Source organism: Pleurodeles waltl, chromosome 10, assembly GCF_031143425.1.
Source record: "Pleurodeles waltl isolate 20211129_DDA chromosome 10, aPleWal1.hap1.20221129, whole genome shotgun sequence".
Classification (NCBI taxonomy): Eukaryota; Metazoa; Chordata; class Amphibia; order Caudata; family Salamandridae; genus Pleurodeles; species Pleurodeles waltl.
In genome coordinates this window covers 399,602,919-399,625,655 of record NC_090449.1, presented here as the reverse complement: position 1 = coordinate 399,625,655, position 22,737 = coordinate 399,602,919, and the positions used below count along the sequence as shown (strand labels likewise).

The 22,737-nt window shown below is 47.9% G+C and overlaps 1 protein-coding gene across 5 annotated transcripts in view; it reads left to right on the top strand.

Moving 5' to 3' along the window:
- Nucleotides 1-22,737, top strand: part of IFT140 (intraflagellar transport 140) — a 1,792,511-nt gene that overhangs the window by 705,894 nt on the left and 1,063,880 nt on the right. The window lies entirely within an intron of this gene.

The following is a 22,737-nucleotide window of genomic DNA, read 5'->3' as shown; positions in this document are numbered from 1 at the left end:
TTCTGTGAGTATGACTGTCGCACGCCGCCATCAGCCCACTCTGAACGACCCTAAATTCCTGTCCCAACACCCCACGCCTGAGAGTCTTATCACCCAGGCTTCCACTTCTTCAGGCGCATTCCCTTCCGCACCCCCGGACAGGGAATCAAAAAGACTGGAACAGTTTGGTAAGAAGAAGTTTTCTTCCTCCAGTCTTGCGCTGCGGTCTGTGAACACCGCATGCCTTTTGGGCCGCTATAACCACTCTTTGTGGGATACGGTTGCGCAAGTCCTGCCACAGATACCCGAGGAGGCCCGTGCTATTGTCTCCCAAGCTGTGAACGATGGGAGGGATGCTGGAAAGTTCAATATCCGATGTGGGCTGGACACAACCGACTTTCTGGGCAGATCGATTGCTACGACGGTGGCCTTACGTCGCCATGCCTTGTTGTGTACTTCTGGTTTTTCTGGGGATGTCAAACAGTCACTCATGGACATGTCCTTTGATGGCTCCCGTCTCTTTGGTGACAAAGCGGACTCAGCCTTGGAGAGATTCAAGGATTCCAAGGCTACGGCTCGTCCCTTGGCCTTTCCTCTGCCCTTCGCCCCCCACAGTCCGCTTTTTGCCCTTTAGTGGCCACGGAAGGGGCTCCCGGTTGCGTCCTCCACCCAGCCACCATGCCACCTATGCTGTCCAGCCACTGCATGGCTGGGGACACGGAATCACACATGGGACATTGAACCAGAGTTCTGCGCAGTCCATTCTGCCCCTGCTACAGCCTCCAAACCCTCCTAGTCCGTCCCCTCACTCCCATCCAGTTGGCGGTAGGATTCGCCATCACCTGCTCCACTGGGAATCCATCACTACGGACAGGTAGGTTTTGCAGATCGTTTGAAAGGGCTACTCCCTCTTTTTCGAATCTGCTCCACCAGCCATGCCTCTGTCTTTCACTCACCTTCCAGATGATCATTTGGCACTCATCCGCCAGGAAGTCGCAGCTCTCTTGGCCAGGGGAGCTATAGAAAAGGTCCCTGTGCCCGAAGTAGGTCGTGGTTGTTATTCCCACTACTTTCTGGTGCTGAAAAAGGACAAGGGCTTACATCCTAACCTAGACCTTCGGGACCTGAACTACTTCCTCAAAAAGGAGAAATTCAAAATGCTCACCCTGGCTCAGGTTCTGTCTGCCTTGGACCCAGAAGGCTGGATGGTAATGGTGGACTTGCAGGCTGCTTATTTCCACATCCCCATCCTGCCTGCCCACAGACATTACCTACGATTTGTGGTAGGTATCAAGGACTTTAAGTTTACCTTTCTCCCCTTTGGCCTTACCAGCGCCCCTCGGGTGTTCACGGAAGTGGTGGCAGTGGTTGAAGCTCATCTGCGCAGGTTAGGGGTGTCGGACTTCCCCCACCTCGACGACTGGCTGTTGAAGGTGGACTCGCCCCAGAAAGTCATCTCCCACCTTCAAACTAAGACAAACCTCCTGCACACGCTGGGGTTCACTATAAACATGCAGAAGTCACACCTGACTCCCTCTCAGACGCTCCCTTTAATCGGAGCTGTTCTGGACAAAGTACAGTTTCGGGCTTATCCTCCTGAAAAGCGAGTTCAAGACATTCAGACTATGATTCCGATATTTCGGCCTCTGTCTTGGGTTTCGGTGAGACTGACTGTAGGAAGTTGGCTCTGTATTTTCTATCTCAAAGTGAGAGATAGTGTGCACAGAGTCCAAGGGTTCCCCTTAAAGGTTGATAGTGGCAAAATTAGATAATACTAAAGCTCTATTTTTTGGAAGTGTGGTCGAGCAGTAGGCTTATCAGAGGGTAGTGTTAAGCATTTGTTGTACACACACAGGCAATAAATAAGGAACACACACTCAAAGACTTAACTCCAGGCTAATAGGTTGTATCTTGAAAAATATATTTTCTTAATTTATTTTAGAACCACAAGATTCAAGATTTGAGGTAAGTACATAAAATGCAAGGTACTTCACACAGTTAAGTATAGAACTTTGATTTAAAAGAGTAGTACACACAGTTTTGGTTAAAATGGCAATAAGTTATTTTAAAAGTGGACACTGTGCAAAAATCAACAGTTCCTGGGGGAGGTAAGTTTGGTTAGTTTTTGCAGGTAAGTTTGCACTTACACAGTCAGTCTCCTGGGCATAGGGGGCCCACCGTTGGGGGTTCAAAGCAACCCCAAAGTTACCGCACCAGCAACACAGGACCTGACAGGTGCAGAGGTCAAAGGAGGGCCTAAAACACATAGGCGCCTATGAAGAACAGGGGTGCTCTGGTTCCAGTCTGCTAGCCGGTAAGTACCTGCTTCCTCGGGGTAGACCAGGGGTGCTTTGTAGAGCACCGGGGGGAGGGGGACACAAGCAGACAAAACACACCCTCAGCGGCACAGGGGTGGCCGGGTTCAGTGTGCAAAGTAGGAGTCGGGTTTGATATAGAAAGCAATGGAGGGGCCGGGGGTCACTTAGGCGATGCAGGCAGGGCACATGGGGGCTTCTCGGGCCAGCCACCGACTGGGCTAGGCTGAGGGCCGCCTGCTGGTCATTTCTGCACTGGTAGGTGGTCCCTCTCGGTCCTGGAGGCTACGGGTGCAGTGCTTGGTCCAGGCGTCGGGTTCCTTTGTTACCAGACTGTCGCGGTCAGGGGCTGCCTCTGGATCCTCTCTGCAGGCGTTACTGTGGGGGTACAGGGAGGTCGACTCAGGGTGTCCACGTCGTTGGAGTCCCCTGGGAGTCCTCTCTGCGGTGTTGGTTGTCCTGGACTCGAGCCGGGGGCGTCGGGTGCAGAGTGTGAAGACTCACGCTTCTAGCTGGAAGTGAGAGTCTCTTTAACCCCTAGGGAGCCTTGGACGAGGTGATCTCGTCCAAGGCACCGGTTCCCAGGTGCCTTGGATGAGATAACCTCGTCCTGCACCCGGGAACCGGGAGGAGCGCTAGCTCTCCCACCATGTGCTCCCCATCCACCCCCCCCCCCCCAAGGCAGGGATGGAAGGGGAAGCCCTTCCCCTTCCACCCCGACACCCTGACTCCCCCAGTGACGTTGCGCGCTGACAATCACAGAGGGCCTCTTCCCATTGCGCAAAGAGAAATGCAAAGCATTTCTCTTTCGATCACGTGGGGGAGGCCCAGAGAGGCTTCAAAGGGAAGGAAAGGAATTTCCTTCCCTTTGAAGTCTCTCTGAGCGTTTCCGCCCACTAGACACCAGGGATTTTCTTTTTTTTTAAAATTGGCTTAAGGGAGCGACCCCTTGGGCAAGGGTCGCTCCCGGGGGGGCATTTTTTTGGAAGGTCTTTTCTGCCCTCCCTGGGGCAGAAACCTCTAAGCACCAGGGATCATTTTTTTTTTTTTCCTTTTTGTTTTGTTCTGTTTTTTTGGAGGTGGGGAGCGACCCCATAGGCAAGGGTCGCTCCCCTGGGGGGCAAATTATATTTAGGCCATTTCTGCCCACCTTGGGGGCAGATTGGCCTATTTTTATGAGGCCAATGTGCTCCCAATGGGGACAGAAACCACTAGACACCAGGGAGTTTTTTGTTTTTTACGTGAATTTCACGCAAGGTGAGCGACCCCTTAGGCAGGAGTCGCTCCTCTGGGGGGAAAATTTATTTTAGGCCATTTATGCCCCCCTGGGGGGCAGATCAGCCTATTTTGATTTTTGAGGGGGCAGAAACCACTAGGCACCGGGGATTTTTTTTTTTTGTACAGATGGGGAGCGACCTCTTGGACAAGGGTCGCTCCCCTGGAGGGGAAAATTGTATTTAGGCCATTTCTGCCCCCTTTGAGGGCAGATCGGATGATTTTTTGCTATGCCAATCTGCCCCCAAAGGGGGCAGAAAGCACTAGGCACCGGGGATTTTTTTTGTTTTGCGCCAATGTCACGCATGGGGAGCGACCCCGTAGGCAAGGGTCGCTCACGGGGAGGAGTTGGGGGGGGTGCGGGGGCAAATTTATTTTAGGCCATTTCTGCCCCCCTGGGGCCGGCTGAGCTAGAGGCCAAAATCCACAGGTAGGCACTTTGCAAAAAACACCTCTGTTTTCTGTGAAAAAATTTGATGTGTCCACGTTGTGTTTTGGGCCATTTCCTTTTGTGGGCGCTAGGCCTACCCACACAAGTGAGGTACCATTTTTATCGGGAGACTTGGGTGAACGCTGGGTGAAAGGAAATTTGTGGCTCCTCTCAGATTCCAGAACTTTCTGTCACCGAAATGAGAGGAAAAAGTGTTTTTGTTGGCCAAATTTTGAGGTTTGCAAAGGATTCTGGGTAACAGAACCTGGTCAGAGCCCCACAAGTCACCCCATCTTGGATTCCCCTAGGTTTCTAGTTTTCAAAAATGTGCTGGTTTGCTAGGTTTCCCCAGGTGCCGGCTGAGCTAGAGGCCAAAATCCACAGGTAGGCACTGTTTTCTGTCAAAAAATGTGATGTGTCCACGTTGTGTTTTGGGGCATTTCCTTTCGTGGGCGCTAGGCCTACCCACACAAGTGAGGTGTAATTTTTATCGGGAGACTTGGGGGAACGCTGGGTGGAAGTAAATTTGTGGCTCCTCTCAGATTCCAGAACTTTCTGTCACTGAAATGTGAGGAAAACGTGTTTTTTTGCCAAATTTTGAGGTTTGCAAAGGATTCTGGGTAACAGAACCTGGTCAGAGCCCCACAAGTCACCCCATCTTGGATTCCCCGAGGTCTCTAGTTTTCAAAAATGGCAGGTTTGGTAGGTTTCCCTAGGTGCCAGCTGAGATAGAGGCCAAAATCTACAGGTTAGCACAGTGGTTCCCAATCTGTGCGCCGCGGCTCGTTGGTGCGCCATCAAAACTAGCCAGGGGCGCCGCACACAGTTTGGGAACCACTGAGCTATTTATAGCCCTTGGGCCAGTTCGTACAAAATAAAACTACTCAGTTGTAGCAGCTCTTTTTTAATTTTGTCCTTGAGCGCCCTCTGGTGGTTAAACACAACTAAAGGGATTCTACATTTCACAATATTTAAACAGTTATGTTATAACTACATAAAAATGAGACCTGCCCATTTTACTAGGGTTACGTCAACCAATATTTTCCCCTTACTAAAAAACCCTATGCATGCTGTAATTAAACAACTGTTACATTTTTATTTTTTACAGTTATATATAGAATTACAATACCTTCATTGGCGTCATCCCAATTCTTTTCAGGGAGAAAAATGGATGTACTCCCTAGGCCAGGCTTACATCCCCCACCCGCCAACGAAAAGTAACATAATGGGGAGCCGCAGCCAGTGGCCAATAGATCAAGGGAGCCGTGGGTCGAAAATGTTTGGGAACCACTGGGTTAGCACGTTGCAAAAAACACCTCTGTTTTCTTTCAAAAAATGTGATGTGTCCACGTTGTGTTTTGGGGCATTTCCTGTCGCGGGCGCTAGGCCTACCCACACAAGTGAGGTATCATTTTTATCGGGAGACTTGGGGGAACATAGAATAGCAAAACAAGTGTTATTGCCCCTTGTCTTTCTCTACATTTATTCCTTCCAAATATAAGAGTGTGTGTAAAAAAGACATCTATTTGAGAAATGCCCTGTAATTCACATGCTAGTATGGTCCCTCCAGAATTCAGAGATGTGCAAATAACCACTGCTCCTCAACACCTTATCTTGTGCCCATTTTGGAAATACAAAGCTTTTCTTGATAGCTATTTTTCACTCGTTTATATTTCAGCAAATTAATTGCTGTATACCCAGTATAGAAGGAAAACGCACTGCAGGGTGCAGCTCATTTATTGGCTCTGGGTACCTAGGATTCTTAAGGAACCTAGAAGCCGTATATATCCCCGCAACCAGAAGAGTCCAGCAGACGTAACGGTATATTGCTTTCAAAAATCTGACATTGCAGGAAAAAGTTACAGAGTAAAACGTAGAGAAAAATTGCTGGTTTTTTTACCTCAATTTCAATATTTTTCTTGTTCAGTTGTTATTTTCTGTAGGAAACCCTTGCAGGATCTACACAAATGACCCCTTGCTGAATTCAGCATTTTGTCTACTTTTCAGAAATGTTTAGGTTTCTGGGATCCAGCATTGGTTTCATGCCCATTTCTGTCACTGACTGGAAGGAGGCTGAAAGCACAAAAAATCGTAAAAATGGGGTATGTCCCAGTAAAATGCCAAATTTGTGTTGAAAAATTGGGTTTTCTGATTCAAGTCTGCCTGTTCCTGAAAGCTGGGAAGCTGGTGATTTTAGCATTGCAAACCCTTTGTTGATGCCGTTTTCAGGGAAAAAAACACAAGTCTTCTTCTGCAGCCACTTTTTCCCATTTTTTTTAAAAAAAACGAAATTTTCACTGTATTTTGGCTAATTTCTTGGCCTCCTTCAGGGGAACCCACAAAGTCTGGGTACCTCTAGAATCCCTTGAATGTTGGAAAAAAGGACGCAAATTTGGCTTGGCTAGCTTATGTGGACAGAAAGTTATGAGGGCCTAAGCGCAAACTGCCCAAAAAAAGGCCTGGCACAGGAGGGGGAAAAGGCCTGTCAGCGAAGGGGTTAAAGTTATTTCAAAGTTGCAAAAATGTTGCAGTTTCTGAACAGTGTTGCTGTTCTCAGGAGTTTTTTGGTCCTTTAGGTGCAGGGCAGTCCTCAGAAATCGCTGGTCCCGCTGGATGCGTCACTGTGCAGGTTCTTTGAGTCTGGAGACAGGCTGGTTGGGCTGGGGCCAAGTCAGTTGGTGTCTCCATCTTCTCTGTGGGGCTTTCAGGTCAGCAGTCCTTCTTCTTTCTTCAGATTGCAGGAATCTAATTTCCTGGGTTCAGGGTTGCCCCTAAATTCTAAATTTAGGGCTGTGTTTAGGTCAGAGGGGCAGTAGCCAATGGCTACTGTCCTTGAGGGTGGCTACACCCTCTTTGCGCCTCCCCCCTGAGGTGAGGGGGGCACATCCCTATTCCTATTGGGGGAATCCTCCAAACTCAAGATGGAGGATTTCTAACGGCAGTGGTCACCTCAGCTCAGGGCACCTTAGGGGCTGTCCTGACTGGTAGGTGACGCCTCCTTGTTTTCCTTATTATCTCATCCAGACTTGCTGCCAAAAGTGGGGGCTGTGTCTGGAGGGGCGGGCATCTCCACCAGCTGGGATGTCCTGGGGTGCTGTAACAACAGGCAGGGGCCTTTGAGGCTCACTGCCAGGTGTTAAAGATCCTGCAGGGGGAGGTGAGAAGCACCTCCACCCAGTGCAGGCTTTGTTCCTGGCCACAGAGTGACAAAGGCACTCACCCCATGTGGCCAGAAACTCATCTTGTTATGGCAGGCTGGCAGAAACTGGTCAGCCTAGCACTAGGAGTCGGACTGGTCTTCAGGGGGCATCTCTAAGATGCCCTCAGGGTGTATTTTACAATAAATCCCACACTGGCATCAGTGTTCATGTATTGTGTTGAGAAGTTTGATACCAAACTTCCCAGATTTCAGTGTAGCCATTAAGGAACTGTGGAGCTTGTATTTGACAGACTCCCAGGCCATATACTCTTTATGGCTACCCTGCACTTACAATGTCTAAGGTTTGGCTTAGACACTGTAGGGGCATATTGCTCATGCAACTATGCCCTCACCTGTGGTATAGTGCACCCTGCCTTTAGGGCTGTAAGGCCTGCTAGTGGGGTGACTTACCAATGCCACAGGCAGTGGGATGTGGGCATGGCACCCTGAGGGGAGTTCTATGTCGACTTAGTCATTCTCTCCCCACCAGCACACATAACCTGTGAGGCAGTGTGCATGTGCTGAGTGAGGGGTCCCCAGGGTGGCATAATACATGCTGCAGTCCTTAGAGACCTTCCCTGGCCACAGGGCCCTTGGTACAAGGGGTACCATTTACAAGGGACTTAGCTGTGTGCCAGGGCTGTGCCAATTGTGGGAACAAAGGTAAAGTTTAGGGAAAGAACACTGGTGCTGTGACCTGGTTAGCAGGGTCCCAGCAGACTTTCAATCATAACTGGCATCAATAAAAGGCAAAAGGTTAGGGGGTAACCATGCCAAGGGAGGCATTTCCCTACACTGACTCTGAGGCTGCTGGGCCTCATGGCCTCCTGCACCCTGCTAGTAACGCATGCCAGATGGCATATGCAGGCTCTGCAGTGGGACCTGAAGTTCCAGTGGGTGCAGCATCAGGGGAATCTCTCCGACATGGTCCAGATCTCGGAGGGGACTGCAAAAGACCTGCAGTGGTGGCTTTCGAATCTGCATTGGGACCACGGCAGATCCCTCTCCCTTCCCGAACCAGATCTCTCTATAGTGACAGATGCGTCACTTCTGGGTTGGGGCGGCCACACGGGAGAGGTGGAGATCAGAGGCATCTGGTCTCCGGCGGAGTCTAGGCTCATTATCAATCTTCTGGAGCTCCTGGCGATTAGGCTTGCGTTGAAAGCATTTCGTCCCTCTTTCAAAGGGAAAGTAGTGCAGCTGTTCATGGACAATACTACCACCATGTGGTACTGCAACAAACAGGGCGGAGTAGGGTCCTGGACCCTCTGTCAGGAGGAACTACGATTCTGGACATGGCTGGAACATCAGGACATTACCTTGATGGTTCAACATCTGGTGGGTTCCCTCAAATCCAGAGCAGACTAATTCAGCCGTCGATGCACAGCTGATCACGAATGGCATCTCCATCCAGAGGTGGTGCAAGGTCTCTTTCAGTAGTGGGGAGAGCCTTGGTTAGATCTGTTCACCTTTGCAGAGAACACGCAGTGTCAGCTGTTTTGCGCGTTGGAGTTTCCAAGGCGGCACTCACTCAGAGACGCTTTTTGTCTCGAGTGGAACTCCAGCCTCTTTTCCGCCTATACCACTTCTGCCCAGAGTTCTCAAGAAGATCAGGAACGACTGGGCCCAAGTCATCTTGGAGACTCAGGACTGGGCACAGAGAGTCTGGTTTTCAGAGCTATTGAGCTTGTTCATCGATCCTCCACTCAGACTGCCTCTTCGGGCGGATCATCTGTCGCAGCAACAGGGGACATTCTTCACCCGAACCTGTCCAACCTCCACCTCCATGCGTGGAGATTAAGCAGCGACAGTTGATGAATTTTGATCTTCCACCTGAAGTCTGCAATGTTATCTTGGCAGCCTGGCGTCCTTTCACCAAAACTGTATGCGCCTGTCGTTGGAATAAATTTGTGGCATGGTGTACCAACAAATCTGTTAATCCCCTCTCTGCCCCTCTATCCGAGGTTCTTCTGTTCATTCTTTCTTTGGCCCAGCAGGGCTCTGCTTTGGGCACCCTTAAAAAGTATTTATCTGCCATTTCGGCCTTCCTTAGGTTACCTGATCAGCCCTCACTTTTTAAATCTCCTATTTTAAGTAGATTCCTAAAAGGACTCCCCCCCCCATTTATTTTCTCCCACTCCATTTATCATGCCTCAATGGGACCTCAATCTTGTCCTTACTTATTTGATGTGTACTTCCTTTGAGCCGATGCATAATTGTCCATTGCAGCTCCTCACCTTCATAACTGTCCTTCTTGTTGCTATCACCTCTGCTCGCAGGCGAGTGAGCTTCAAGCCCTTTCATCTAAACCTCTATACTTGTCTGTGCACCCTGACAAAGTGGTGTTGCACACTAAGGCTTCCTTCCTTCCTAAGGTGGTTACGCCTTTTCATGTAGGCCAGTCCATCACCCTGCCTACTGTCTATGCACCCCCACATCCTTCCCATGAGGAGGAGAGACTCCACCATCTGGACCCAAAAAGAACGTTGGCGTTCTATCTTAATCGTACTAAAGATTTCCGGGTGGGCAATCAACTCTTTGTCTGGTTTGTGGGTGTGAAAAAAGGGAATGCGGTGCAAAAGTGTTCCATCTCTCGATGGGTGCTTCTTTGCATCAAAATGTGCTACGCTTTGGCCAAGATGCAACGCCCTGAGGGCTTGCGTGCTCATTCCTCCAGAGCAACATCTGCTTCCACTGCGTTAGCACGCGGAGTTCCTGTCCTGGATATCTGTCAGGCAGGTACGTGGGCATCCCTGCACACGTTTGCTAAACATTACTGCCTGGACAGTCAGGTCCGTCGGGACGACTACTTTGGTCGTTCGGTCCTGCAGGACTTCCTAGTATGATCTTGGTTCACAGCCCACCACCGAGGATGGCATTGCTTGGGTATCTAGTCTAAGGTAAGGAATCTGCAACTAGAAGTCTCTATCAGATGTACAAGTTACTTACCTTCGGTAACAAAATATCTAGTAGAGACATATTCTAGTTGCAGATTCCTTACCGCCCACCCACCCTCCCCGCTTGCGAACTGATTTCCAGGGACAGGGATTCCCACTTCAGGTCATTAGCTATGGCGCACCTATCTCAGTGTTCTTAGCAGCTCTGCGTTTTAGCGTGGAAAGTCATTAAAAGAAAGTGACGTCACTGCACGAAGGCGGCATCTATATACTACTCCCGACGTCATCACGGGGACTACGACGCCACCGACGCCCGCGGAGTCGACTGACGCCACCTACCGATGTGCAAGGGTATGGCTCGAAGAAAAATCTCCAGATCCAGTCTGACGCCTGGGGGAAATTCTAAGGTAAGGAATCTGCAACTAGAATATGTCTCTACCAGATATTTTGTTACAGAAGGTAAGTAACTTGTACTTCCTTGCTAAAAGATCCTGGTCTTAGCGTGACCCTCCATGTTCGACATTCAGCCAAGGTTAAGTTGATTGCATTTCCTACAGTCAGCAATGATATCAGTGAAGAGATGCTAAAGACCATCAATTTAGGATCACCGGTGGATCCAGCATCCCCCAGACATACTGAGGAAAGGGTGCAATGCAATCCTGTCCATACTGACAGACATTTACAAGCATTGTTTGGACAGTGTAAGTGTGCCTCCTGCATGGAAACATTCAATCGTGAAGCCCCTGCTAAAAACTCCCTCAGCAGATCCACTACGAAATTACAGACTAATTTCCCTGCTCCCAGGTACATGCAAAGCCCTAGAGAACCACATGAACAAACATTTGTTTTCTTTTCTGGAGACACAAGCTATTTTATTTTCCACCTAAACAGGCTTCAGACCTAGCAGCAACACTAAAACTGCCTTGCAAGCAGCCACAGAACCTAGGGCTACGTTGGATCAGTGCCTGGTAGACCTAAGCACAGCCTTTGATACCATCTCCCACCCTGTCCTAATTCAGAGAATGGAGGAGGCTGGAATTTATGGAGCCGCACTAAAATAGCTGGAAGCTTTTCTTGAAAAGAGGAGCTTTCAGTGATGTGAAGAATCCCTGTTTTCTGCTTTCCATCACTTAAAATGTGGGGTCCCACAAGCTTCCTCCTTAAGCTACACTTTGTTCAATCTATATATGCTCAGTCTAGCTGAGATTTTGCAGGTGCTCGGCCATGCGCTGGTGTCTTATGCATATGACACATGAAAAACTCCTAAATAGCTGAATCCCTGTGTAAATGAGGTAACAGACGTGATGTCCTACAACAGGCTAAAATTGAATGGTGAAAATGGAAGTATTAGTTATCGGAAATAACCCTTTACACTGGCTGGAACTGTGCTGGCAGGACAACCTAGGTGAGCATTCACCCTCTGCTCCATCAGCTTAAAGCCTAGTTTTCTAGGATGATAGTATACTTTCTATGGAAACACAGACCATAAAACTTGCTTCTAGATGTTTTGGAATTCTGAGAGCTCTCTGAAACCTGCTATGCTGACTACAGTGCTTCTCGAGGACAGTGGTTATGCAAGAGTTGGTGAACTCTGGCATGGACTATGGAAACTCTTTATTTGGGAAGTCCGTGAGGCTGTGAGTGGTTAAGAATGCTGTGGGCCGGATCCTTTTAAACAATTCCAAACTACCACTCGTCTGCACGAGCCTTAGCAGCCCTTCACTGGTTACCAGCAGAAAATAATTCAATTCAAGAAACTCTGCTTAGCCTATCGTGCTATGCATGGGAGAGGGCCACTGGTTTTTGAGCAACTGCTCAACCCCCCTATTCCCAGGCGGTCACTGCGGTCCAGGATTATAGGGTTTTTGCTGGTCCCTAGGATCAAAAAGCCAAAGCTGGGGTGCTCCTCTGCCTGCTTAACTGTCAAACTCTGGAATGTCCTCCCTGTGGATCTTAGAATAAACCAGTCAGCACATGCTTTTAGGAAACATCTAAAGACTTATCTGATAGAGACTTCTAGCTGCAGATTCCTTATCTTAGAATTCCCTGGTGTCAGCTTCGAATCTGGAATTTTTCTGCTGAGCAGTACCCTGCACACGCCGTCGGGTGGCGTCATTTGGATCCACGTGCATCGTCCGGCTCTGCGTGGCATCATCAGCATCGTTAGAGCCGTCTATGATGTCACAGTTGTCTATATAGATGCCACCTCGGCGCATGTACGTCAGTTCTTTTCCTTCCACGCCGGTTAAGCGCAGATCCGTGTAAGAGCCACCCTTTCTTCGACGAACAAGGCTTTTTCGCTTTTTCATTGTTTGAAGTCATGTCGTTGAGAAAGACTGTGTTCAAACCATGTGGTGCATGTCATCACACCATGTCGATGACAGACTTTGACCGAGTTTGCCTTTGGTGCCTCGAAAAGGATCACGACTGCACCACGTGCTTTGACTGTCCGGTCATGTCTCCAAAGGCTTTGAGGGAGAGATCCCTCAAGCTTCTTGCGGGCTGACAGCCGTCTTCGGTCGGCACGACTCCGAGGAGGTCACGGTCCTGCAGTAGGAGGAGGCTGCAGCACCGCTCCCAGAGCCCCAAGTCCTCTTCCTCGCATTCAAGGTCGTCTGATCATTCAGGTAAGAGGCACAAGAAGAAGAAGTCCAAGTGGACTTCGACTTCGCCACACCCGTCAGCTGACAAGACATCGAAGGAACGTCGCAGTTCCGAGTGCGGTTCCACGAAGCCGTCGCTAGGGTCGACTCTACGTCTTCACCCTTTTCCAGGGACCGGAGCATCCCCCGCTCAAATAAAAGAATGTTACGAGGCCATGCGCCTCGTTTTTAAGCGGGCTGCACCCTCGTTTGGGTCTTCAAGCCCCGCGGGGTCAGCAGGGGGCCCCATCGGGTTTGATGTCAGTGGCTTAGGCCCCTCACAGTCGACCTCCTCCAGTGCCGCGTCCGACGTCGACGCTTCCTCCACCACCGGCGCCCACCGGTGGTAGTCCCATCCTCATTCTGGATGAGCCAGAGCGACGTCGTACGACGCCGACTCCGACTTCGATGGCGCCGATTCAGCCCAGACCATAGTCTGAGCATTATTCAGAACAACCAGGAGAGGAATGGGAGGGATCTTAGGACCCTTCAGAATATGACCTAGAACAGGACTGGTACGATGATCTAGGGGAGGCCAGTGGACTGGACACATCTCCAGATACTGGTATGCTTTCTCCTCCTACTGTGGCTACGGAGGAGGGAGCTTCTTATGCTATGGTGGTGCATAGAGCAGCTGAGGTCTTGGACCTAGACTTGCCCACGGTGCCAGTCAGAATTAATCTCCTGACAGAGGTGCTTCAACCGGGGGTGACTACATCAGAGCCGATATTGTCCTTCGATGAGGCCCTAACGGATGTCCTTCTGGGTACTTGGTCCAAACCCAGCACAGGGGCTCCTGTGAATAGGACAGTCGGCCTCAGCCATAGACCCGCTCCGAGCTACCCTAGTTTCCTGTCCCAACACCCCACCCCGGAGAGCGTGGTGGTCCAAGCCTCTACTTCTCGTGGTGCCTTCCCTTCTGCTCCCCCGGACAGGAAATCCAAGAGGCTGGATCAGCTTGGAAAGAAAATGTTTTCTTCTTCCAGCCTGGCATTGAGGTCAGTAAACACCTCTTGCCTATTGGGCCGTTTTTCCTATACTTTATGGGATACGGTGGCACAGGTGCTGCCCCAGGTCCCGGAGGCCATACGGGACACTCTCACCCAGGCTGTCAAGGATGGGAGAGATGCAGCCAAGTTTACGATCAGGTGTGGATTGGACACGACCGACTCGCTGGGAAGAGCGATTGCATCGTCATTGGCCCTACGTCACCATGCCTGGCTACATTCAACTGGCTTTTCGGGAGATGTCCATTCAAATTCGATGGACATGCCTTTTAATGGCTCTCGTCTTTTTGGTGAGAAGGCAGACTCCGCGCTTGAGAGGTTCAAGGATTCTCGAGCTACGGCCTAATCCTTGGGCCTTTCTGCGCCAGCATGACAGCAGTCTGTTTTTCCATCTTTCAAGGCTTCAGCAGGGGCGTGTTGCCACGCCAGCCACAATTTAGCCACCGTCCTCAGGCTTCACACCATTCTGGAAGAGGACGTGGTCGTGGTACCATCAGACCCAGAGGGTCTGGCCAGCGGTCGGCTACCACACAGCCCCCCTCCACTGCGCCCAAGCCCTCCTAGTGTGGTTCTGCAGGATCACGTCTGTCCAGTTGGAGGGAGGATTCAATTTCATCTCCCTCACTGGCTTTCCATCACAACGGACAAATGGGTTCTGCAGATCATATGGAAGGGCTATTCCCTCCCCTTCCAGTCTTTTCCTCCATATATCCCTCCAACAAAAGAACGGCTGATGGAGGACCATATGGTTTTGCTCCGCAAGGAAGTTGCGGCTCCCTTGGCCAAGGGAAAGTAGGCAGTGGTTGTTATTCCTGGTACTTTCTGATTCCCTAAAAGAACAAGGGCCTTCGCCCTATCCTGGATTTAAGGGACATCAATCTCTTCCTCAAGAAGGAGAAATTCAAGATGCTCACTCTTGCTCAGGTCTTGTCTGCCCTAGATCAAGGAGACTAGATGGTAGCGTTGGACTTGCAGGATGCATATTTTCATATCCCCATCCTGACAGCCCACAGGCGTTACCTGTGGTTCAAGGTGGGCCACGAGCACTTTCAGTTTACCGTGCTCCCTTTCAGTCTCACCTGTGCCCCTCGGGTGTTCCCGAAGGTGATGGCGGTTGTGGTGGCGCAGTTGCGCAGGTCAGGGATTTCAGTCTTCCCCTACCTCGACGATTGGCTGTTGAAGGCTTCGACGCCCCAGGCTCTCGTCACCCATCTCCAGATGATGGCGAACCTCCTGCACTCGCTGGGGTTCACTATCAATGTGCCGAAGTCACACCTGACTCCCTCTCAGAAGCTCACTTTCATCTGAGCTGTTCTGGACACAGTGCATTATCAGGCCTTTTTTCCCGAGCAGGGAGTCCAGGATATTCAGGTTATAAAACCAATGTTTCGGCCTCTATCCTGGATTTCAGTGAGACGGACTGAGGCTGCTGGGACTCATGGCTTCCTGCATCCTATAGGTCAATCATGCCAGATGGCATATGAGGGCTCTGCAGTGGGACCTGAAGTTCCAATGGGCACAGCATCAGGGGAATCTTACCGACTTGGTTCAGATCTCAGATGGAACTACAAAGGATCTGCAGTGGTGGTTAGTGAACGGCAAATGGGTCAAAGGCAGACTCCTCTCCCTTCTGCAACCAGATCTCACAGTAGTGACAGATGCGTCACTTCTGAGATGGGTGGCCATCTAGGAGAGGTGGAGATCAGAGGTCACTGGTCTCCAGTGGAATCCGGGCTCCATATCAACTTGTTGGAGCTTCGGGCGATCCGACTAGCATTAAAGGCATTTCTTCCTGTTGTGAAAGGGAAGATAGTGCAGGTGTTTACGGACAACCACAGCAATGTGGTACTGCAACAAGCAGGGTGGTATGGGGTCGTGGACACTTTATCAAGAGGTCCTGTGTCTCTGGACATGGCTGGAACAGCAGGGCATAACCCTGGTGGTTCAACACCTGGCATGTTCTCAGCCGAAAATGCTTAGTGGATCACGAATGGTATATCCATCCCGAGGTGGCGCAAGGACTCTTTCAGCAGTGGAGAGAACCGTGGTTCGATCTGTTCGCACTCCGTAGAGAGCGCGCAATGTCACCAGTTAAGCGCATTGGAGTTTACAAGGCGGCTATCGCTAGGCAATGCTTTTCGTCGCGATTGGAGTTCAGGCCTCCTGTACACCTTTCTACCCATACCACTTTTGCCCAGAGTTCTCAGGAAAATCAAGAACGACTGGGCCCAAGTAATCCTAGTGTCTCCGGATTGGGCACAGAGAGTCTGGTATCCAGAGCTTCTCAAAATGAGCATCAGTCCTCTAATAAGGTTGATCTTTGGGAGGATCTTCTGTTGCAGCAGCAGGGGAAGATTCTTCACCCGAACCTGTCAACTTTACGACTTCATGCGTGGAGGTTGATGGTTTATGACCTCCCATCTGAAGTCTGTGATGTCATTCTGGCAGCCAGGCGTGCCTCTACTAAGTCGATTTACACCTGCCGATGGAAATGTTTTGTTTCATATTGTACAAATAGGTCTATTGATACTCTTTCTTTTTCTCTATCTAATATCCTTTTGTTTATTTTATCTCTTGCGCAACAGGGTTCCTCTTTAGGGACTCTTAAGGGCTAGCTTTCTGCCTTATCGGCTTTTCTACGCTTGCCCGATCAACCATCTTTGTTTAAGTCTCCTATAGTCCAAATATTTTTGAAAGGGCTTGTGCATTTGTTTCCACCTGTGCCTTTTGTCATGCCCCAGTGGGATCTTAATCTTGTTCTTACCTTCTTAATGTGTGCTCCTTTTGAGCCCTTACATAACTGTCCTCTCCGGCTGCTCACTATTAAAACAGCCTTTTTGGTGGCAATTACATCTGCCAGGAGAGTGAGCTGCAGGCTTTATCTTCAAAACCGCCGTATCTCACGATATAGCCTGACAAGGTAGTATTAAGAACTTGTGCCTGTTTCCTTCTCAAGGTGGTGACCCCTCTCCATCTGGGTCAAAATATCACCCTGCCCACCTTCTTTGCGCCACTGCATCACTCTAAGGAAGAGGAGCGTCTCCATCGGCTGGACCCAGAAAGAGCATTATCGTTCTACCTTGACCGCACAAAAGAGTTCCGGGTGGATGACCAACTCTTTGTGAGGGGTACGTTGGTGCAAAGAAGGGTTGGACAGTACAGAAACGATCCATTTCACTCTGGGCCGTTCTCTGTATAAAGATCTGCTACCCTTTGGCCAAGAAGCAGCCTCCAGAGGGCTTGAGGGCTCACTTTACCAGAGGGAAAGCTGCTACCACTTCGTTAGCTTGTAACGTGCCGGTGCTTGACATCTGCCAAGCAGCAACGTGGGCTTCCTTGCACATGTTTGCGAGACACTACTGCCTGGATAGCCAAGTGAGAAGGGAGGGGCATTTTGCCTGCTCAGTCCTGCAGGACTTCCTGGTATAAAATATATCCTTAAGACCCACAGCCAGGAATTATCGCTTGGTTATCTATTCTAAGGTAAGGAGTCTGCAGCTAGAAGTCTCTATCAGATGAACAAGTTACTTACCTTCGGTAAGACATTATCTGGTAGAGACTCTATCTAGCTGCAGATTCCTTACAGCCACCCAAGCCTCCCCGCTCTGCGGATATATATGTATGTTTTTGCTATTTTTGCCTTTCTTAAAGGCATGTGATTTTTTCTTCAAACAATCAAGTGAAAAAGCTAAACTAAATACTGTTGGTTCTCCCATGACTTTACGCTTCTGGCGTGGAAAGTTGTGCGAAAAGAACTGATGTACACACGCCGAGGTGGCGTCTATATAGACAACCGTGATGTCATAGATGGCTCCAACGACGCTGGCGACACCACGCACAGCCGGACGGTGCACGCGGATCCGAACTACGCCACCAGACGGCGCGTGCAGGGTACTGCTCAGCAGAAAAATTCCATTTTGAAGCTGACGCCAGGGAATTCTAAGGTAAGGAATCTGCAGCTAGATAGAGTCTCTACCAGATAATTTGTTACTGAAGGTAAGTAACTTGTTATTTTGTTCTAGTCTCCCAAATTGAAGTCCATTGCGTCTTATGACAGTTGTGTTGTCATCAGTCCTGGGAGGCCCATTGGGAAGCTATGCGCTATACAAAACCTCCAGAATAGAATAGAAGGAGATTAAAGACACATATTTTTTGTGTCGCTATCCAATAAGGCTATGGTATTATAATTTTGTGGATTATCCTTTTTTTCTTCAAGGTTGGCTGTAAAACTGATCCTCTTCATATCTCTCGAATGATTTCTGCTTCTAGTGTGATCTAGAGTTACTAAAAGTTGGGACCATAACTCAGGGTCATATTTTAGGAGACTAACTGGCATACTATATGGGCGCTGGACCCAAGTTGAACTTGCTTGTGTCACAGCCAATGTTATTATTTGGTTAGATAACTCTAAAGTTGTACTACATTCCCCAACTCGAGTCTTGACATTCAATTGTTCATCATAATAATTTGGATAGATAAGACATCCAAATTTCCAAATTGATGTTATTAGCTCTGGTCGTACCGTTGCATAGTGTAAGTTAACTCCCAGAATTGCTTGGACTAATGAGTGGAGGACCATCTGGAAATGTAGACCCATCTTTTTGTATCAAAGGTTGTTTATGCCTTCCAGCATTTTTGTTTGCATTCTGCTATGAGTTCTAGTTACCAGACTGTGTGTATTTTTTCGATTGACTTGTTAACTGACTCAGTGTCCTGTTCATGAATCTGAGGTCCTAAGTGTACCAGTGAACTATCAGCCCTTTTGTGTTACGCATGACCCCTGTTCCCGGGCCTGTGTTTTTCAGAAAAGCAATCTGGTAATACCATTGATAGCATTGTGAAGGTAAGTTTCTATGGATTTGCAAAATTGTACTACATATAACTCCATATATATAATAATATAATACCTTGACCATATCTATATTTTCAAGATACGTAGATGTGCAGTTAGGAATTAGGAGTCAGTGGAATTTTAGTCACTACGTTTTACACCTGTAACGCAGAGTTCATGCTGAATTCCGCCATCCACTGTGTGGCAGAGGTTTTTCTTGCATGTGGTTTGCCAACAGCCAGTTGACAAGCGTGAGCAAGAATTGGCATCCCGTACCGCGATATTCAGGTGCTAGAATGGCACATGGTAAGATTTTCTCACCACAAATGGTCGCAGGCAGTCTTGACCGTATGCACTGAGAAAGCTGCCGCTCAAGTAAAAAATCTACTGGAGCGGCAGCAATATCAACTTAAGCAGCAGCGCCATCTAGGGCGCCACGTAATACATTTCGTACTGATTTTTACAGTGCAGAGCGAGCTTCCAGCTCTAAAAAGCAGGGTGACGTGCTCAATTCCCCCTCTTTGAGGGAAACTGCAAATTCTCGCAGAGATTTCACATAAATCCTGAGAATTTAGCGGAGTGAAACTCAGTGATTTCTGTCCACCCCTATTAAGAATAATACATCTTGATATTTTGGCTCTGAATGTCTTTGACACAATATGCTATTCACATGATATTTTTGGCAACAATATTCTGTCAGTGGATCTTTTGAGTATATCTGGGTATATTTGGCCTCCAGAGTGCATTGTTGGTGTATTCTGTAGATTTTATGTCGGTTCTGCTAGATCCATTTGATGACCGTATTTTCACTTTTATCTCTACAGGAGCTTGGGTATATTTTTCTCATTGTTTTTAGGTGGTCCAAGAAATAATCATGCAGATTGTTTTATGTTGACTTAACTAGTTTTAGTATTTCCAGTACCTGTCTGTTTATTCTGTAAATGACCTTACCAAACAGTCTGCTCCCTGTCGGGTACTCTGTTGTTGTATTTCAGTTACTTTCTTCCTTATGGAAATTACAATCCACCAGCAGTGAAATCGTGATAATGTATTTTTCTTGTCTTCTCATCAGTGTGAGCGGAGTCTTTCCAGTACTTTGGGCAATCACCTTTGTCACACCTTTGAAGTAATTGCTGTTGAGTTAAATGTCATCTCTTTTTGCCTATGAGATTGCGGAGAGCAATTAAGTTGAGTTCGATATGGCAAACATTTTTGCTGTGTCCCATGAAGTAATGTAGACTGAAAATGTGTTTCCTTGAATGTTGTGTTTTGCCAGTCACATCCTTTCTATGTGATAGCAATCCATGGTATCTTGTTGGATCTTTTGCCCAGATCCTATCAACGTGTGCAGAATGCTTGGAAGAGTGTCCAGTTCTGTTGTTGACTCAGTTGGCCTCTTGTGTCATTACTTGTGCTGTTAAAGTTAGTTCTATGTTCTTGTTGTGCGCATAATGTTTTATTTGTGTAATTTTGCGCTCATCCTTTCATAGGATATAATATAGAGCATTATCATCCTTTAGATCTCTTTTTTTATTGTTGCAGCTAGATTAGCAGCATATTTCAGATAGTGTTCAATTTTTTCCTTTTCAGAGGTTTGCATACATTCTTTGGATCTCCTCTTTTGCAGCCATGTTCTCGAACAGATGTGCCGCATCACAGATTTTGAGACTGTCTGGCTTTTTGGCTCTGTGACTGTAAGGCTATTAAAGCTTTTACCTGAGCTACCCTTAAGAATTAAAGCATCAATATGTATTGCTTTTGTTGATCAAATTAATGCACTTAGGAAACATTAGATTATTTTTCTTAGTGCTGTAGTAAGCATAACAGTTCACTTTACTGATAATCACAATGTTTGCAGTAATATTAAGAAGCATTAAGAGCATTAAAAGAAAGTAAGTGACAGCATTAAATTGGACAAGAGTGGTCAAAATGTATAAATCATTGTTTAGTAAGTTGGAACATCACAGGGAGTCGTCCAAAACTGGAAAGCGACAACTGGGGCTCCCTCATAGAAAGATTTAGAATCACTCTATTACTAGAGACATCAGCCCGGATATGGGCCCTCACGAAGATTCATAGACAAGGCAATCTAACCTTCAGTAAAGAAGCAATCCCCTCAAAAGCAGGCAGCCCTTCAGGAGGCCTTATTACGTGGGTCAACATTTCTCTTGATTGCCGGTTGAAAGAGATTGAAACAGACTTCCCTCATCTCTTGTTGTTAAGATTATCCCCCAAACATAGGACACATCCCAGACAATAACTAATTTCTGTTCTAAGGGTGCATGGCACGTGCTACTGTGCTTTTATAGCAAAGGTCTATTGTGAACCCTATGACACCTTATTGGGCCTGATTAAAGAAGAAGATTCACACTGGGGGGTCCCGGCTTAAGGAAAGCTCCCAAAATGAGTGTAGCTGCTTTGCAGCTTATAGATGTAATGGCTACATATGGCTCAGAAGCAGCCAGTGGACGATTTTCTTCAGATATTGAGGCAAAACCTAAATTTTCAAGAGGAACCTGTAGTATCAATATGGATCATATGTTGCTTGATGTACGGATCTGGCATGAAATGACAGACATGATGGCTCTTGACCTCCACGACAGTGACAATTTTCCCCTCTCATTAGATTGGAGGAGGTCCCATATCCAGGAAATAGTACTCCAAGCGCCTTCTAGAGCCCCAACACCTATTGTACTCACCAACAACAAAATAAATGTAAAGTGGGCAGTTATATCCAAGTCGGATAAAGTTATCAACAAGATATATAAAACGATTTCAGAGGAGTTTGCCATTAAAGCAGAAAAATCCCTCTCTCTATCTCAGGCTATGAAGCTTCATGAAATACTCTTCCATAAGGTCAGAGAGGTGTTTGTAAAAAAAAAAAAAATTGTTGGTAACAAAAAACACTCCACAGAAAGTAAAAAATAATGAATGGTTCAATAATTTTTACAAAATCGCCAAACAGGACCGGATAAAAGCCTTAAAGATCAGGCAGAGACCAGAGATCCTGGCAGCTAGGTAAAACTATGGAGGATCTGTTATGATGAGTAAAGCGCAGTGGGAGGCTGGCACCTGGGGAGATCTATTAGAAGCAGTAAAAGATAAGCACTCCAGGTGCATTTGGCATTTAGGGCCTGATTATGACCTTGGCAGGTGGAGGGAGGGGGGGTGACTCCGTCACAAACGCCCGCTCTTTTCCAAGTTCCATTCTATCCTATGGAACTTGTAATACGGTGGAGAGGCTATCCATTATGTTTTTGAGGGAGTAATTGCCTCCGCCAAGGTCGTAATCAGGCCCTTAATCACACAGGACAGTCGTAGAAGCCATGTCCAACTGGCTTGTTACATTCCAGCTGGGAAATGGGAGGTGCATTTTTCTACCCTTTACACTGAAGCTCCCCCTTACATTTTTTAATTAAACGCGACTCCACCTTTAGCTGTCATGGCGCAGTCAGGAGATTTAGTCATTTTTACTTTGGATCATACTATGGCCCCAATACAGGCCCAAAAAATCGGAAAAGCCCCTGTGTTGGATAGAATGCCTGCAGATTTACTTTGCTCCGAACCTGGGTTCTGGGGCCGCATATTAATTATATATCTGCTATCCTTTGGTCTTGGAAAGGCGCCACCCATAAGCCTAAAAGATAATATACAGAAGATTTATATTTCGCAAATTGAAGCAACCAGCAGGTCTGGATGGAAAGTCACTGGGTAGAATCACAGAATTTGATTATCTGGGAGCAAGGCTAAGTGATTCACACAAATGTGTCCCCCCAGATTGAGAAAAGCACGCTAGCCCTAAAACACAGAGCAGGAGTTATTCTAAGGTTTTCAAATAGAGCCCCTTCCTATCCTATTACACCTGCTGTAAAAATATAAAAGATTTAAGCCTACGAGGCTTATTTGTATGGGGCAGATCTGTGGGGGCCATTATAGTTTTATGGCACTTGAGAAAGCTGAAAATTATTGTATAAAATCACTTCTAAAACTCCCCGCCGTCACTCTAACGCTCCCACCCCAATTTGATCTTAATCTCAGGCCCGTGTCAGAGGTGGCAGCTCTGAAACGGGTCTTGGGCTACGGGAGATTTGGCACCATATAGGGCTTGTCTCAGAGAGCTACTACGAGGCCAAGCAATAATCAAAATCCCCTGGCATTCTTA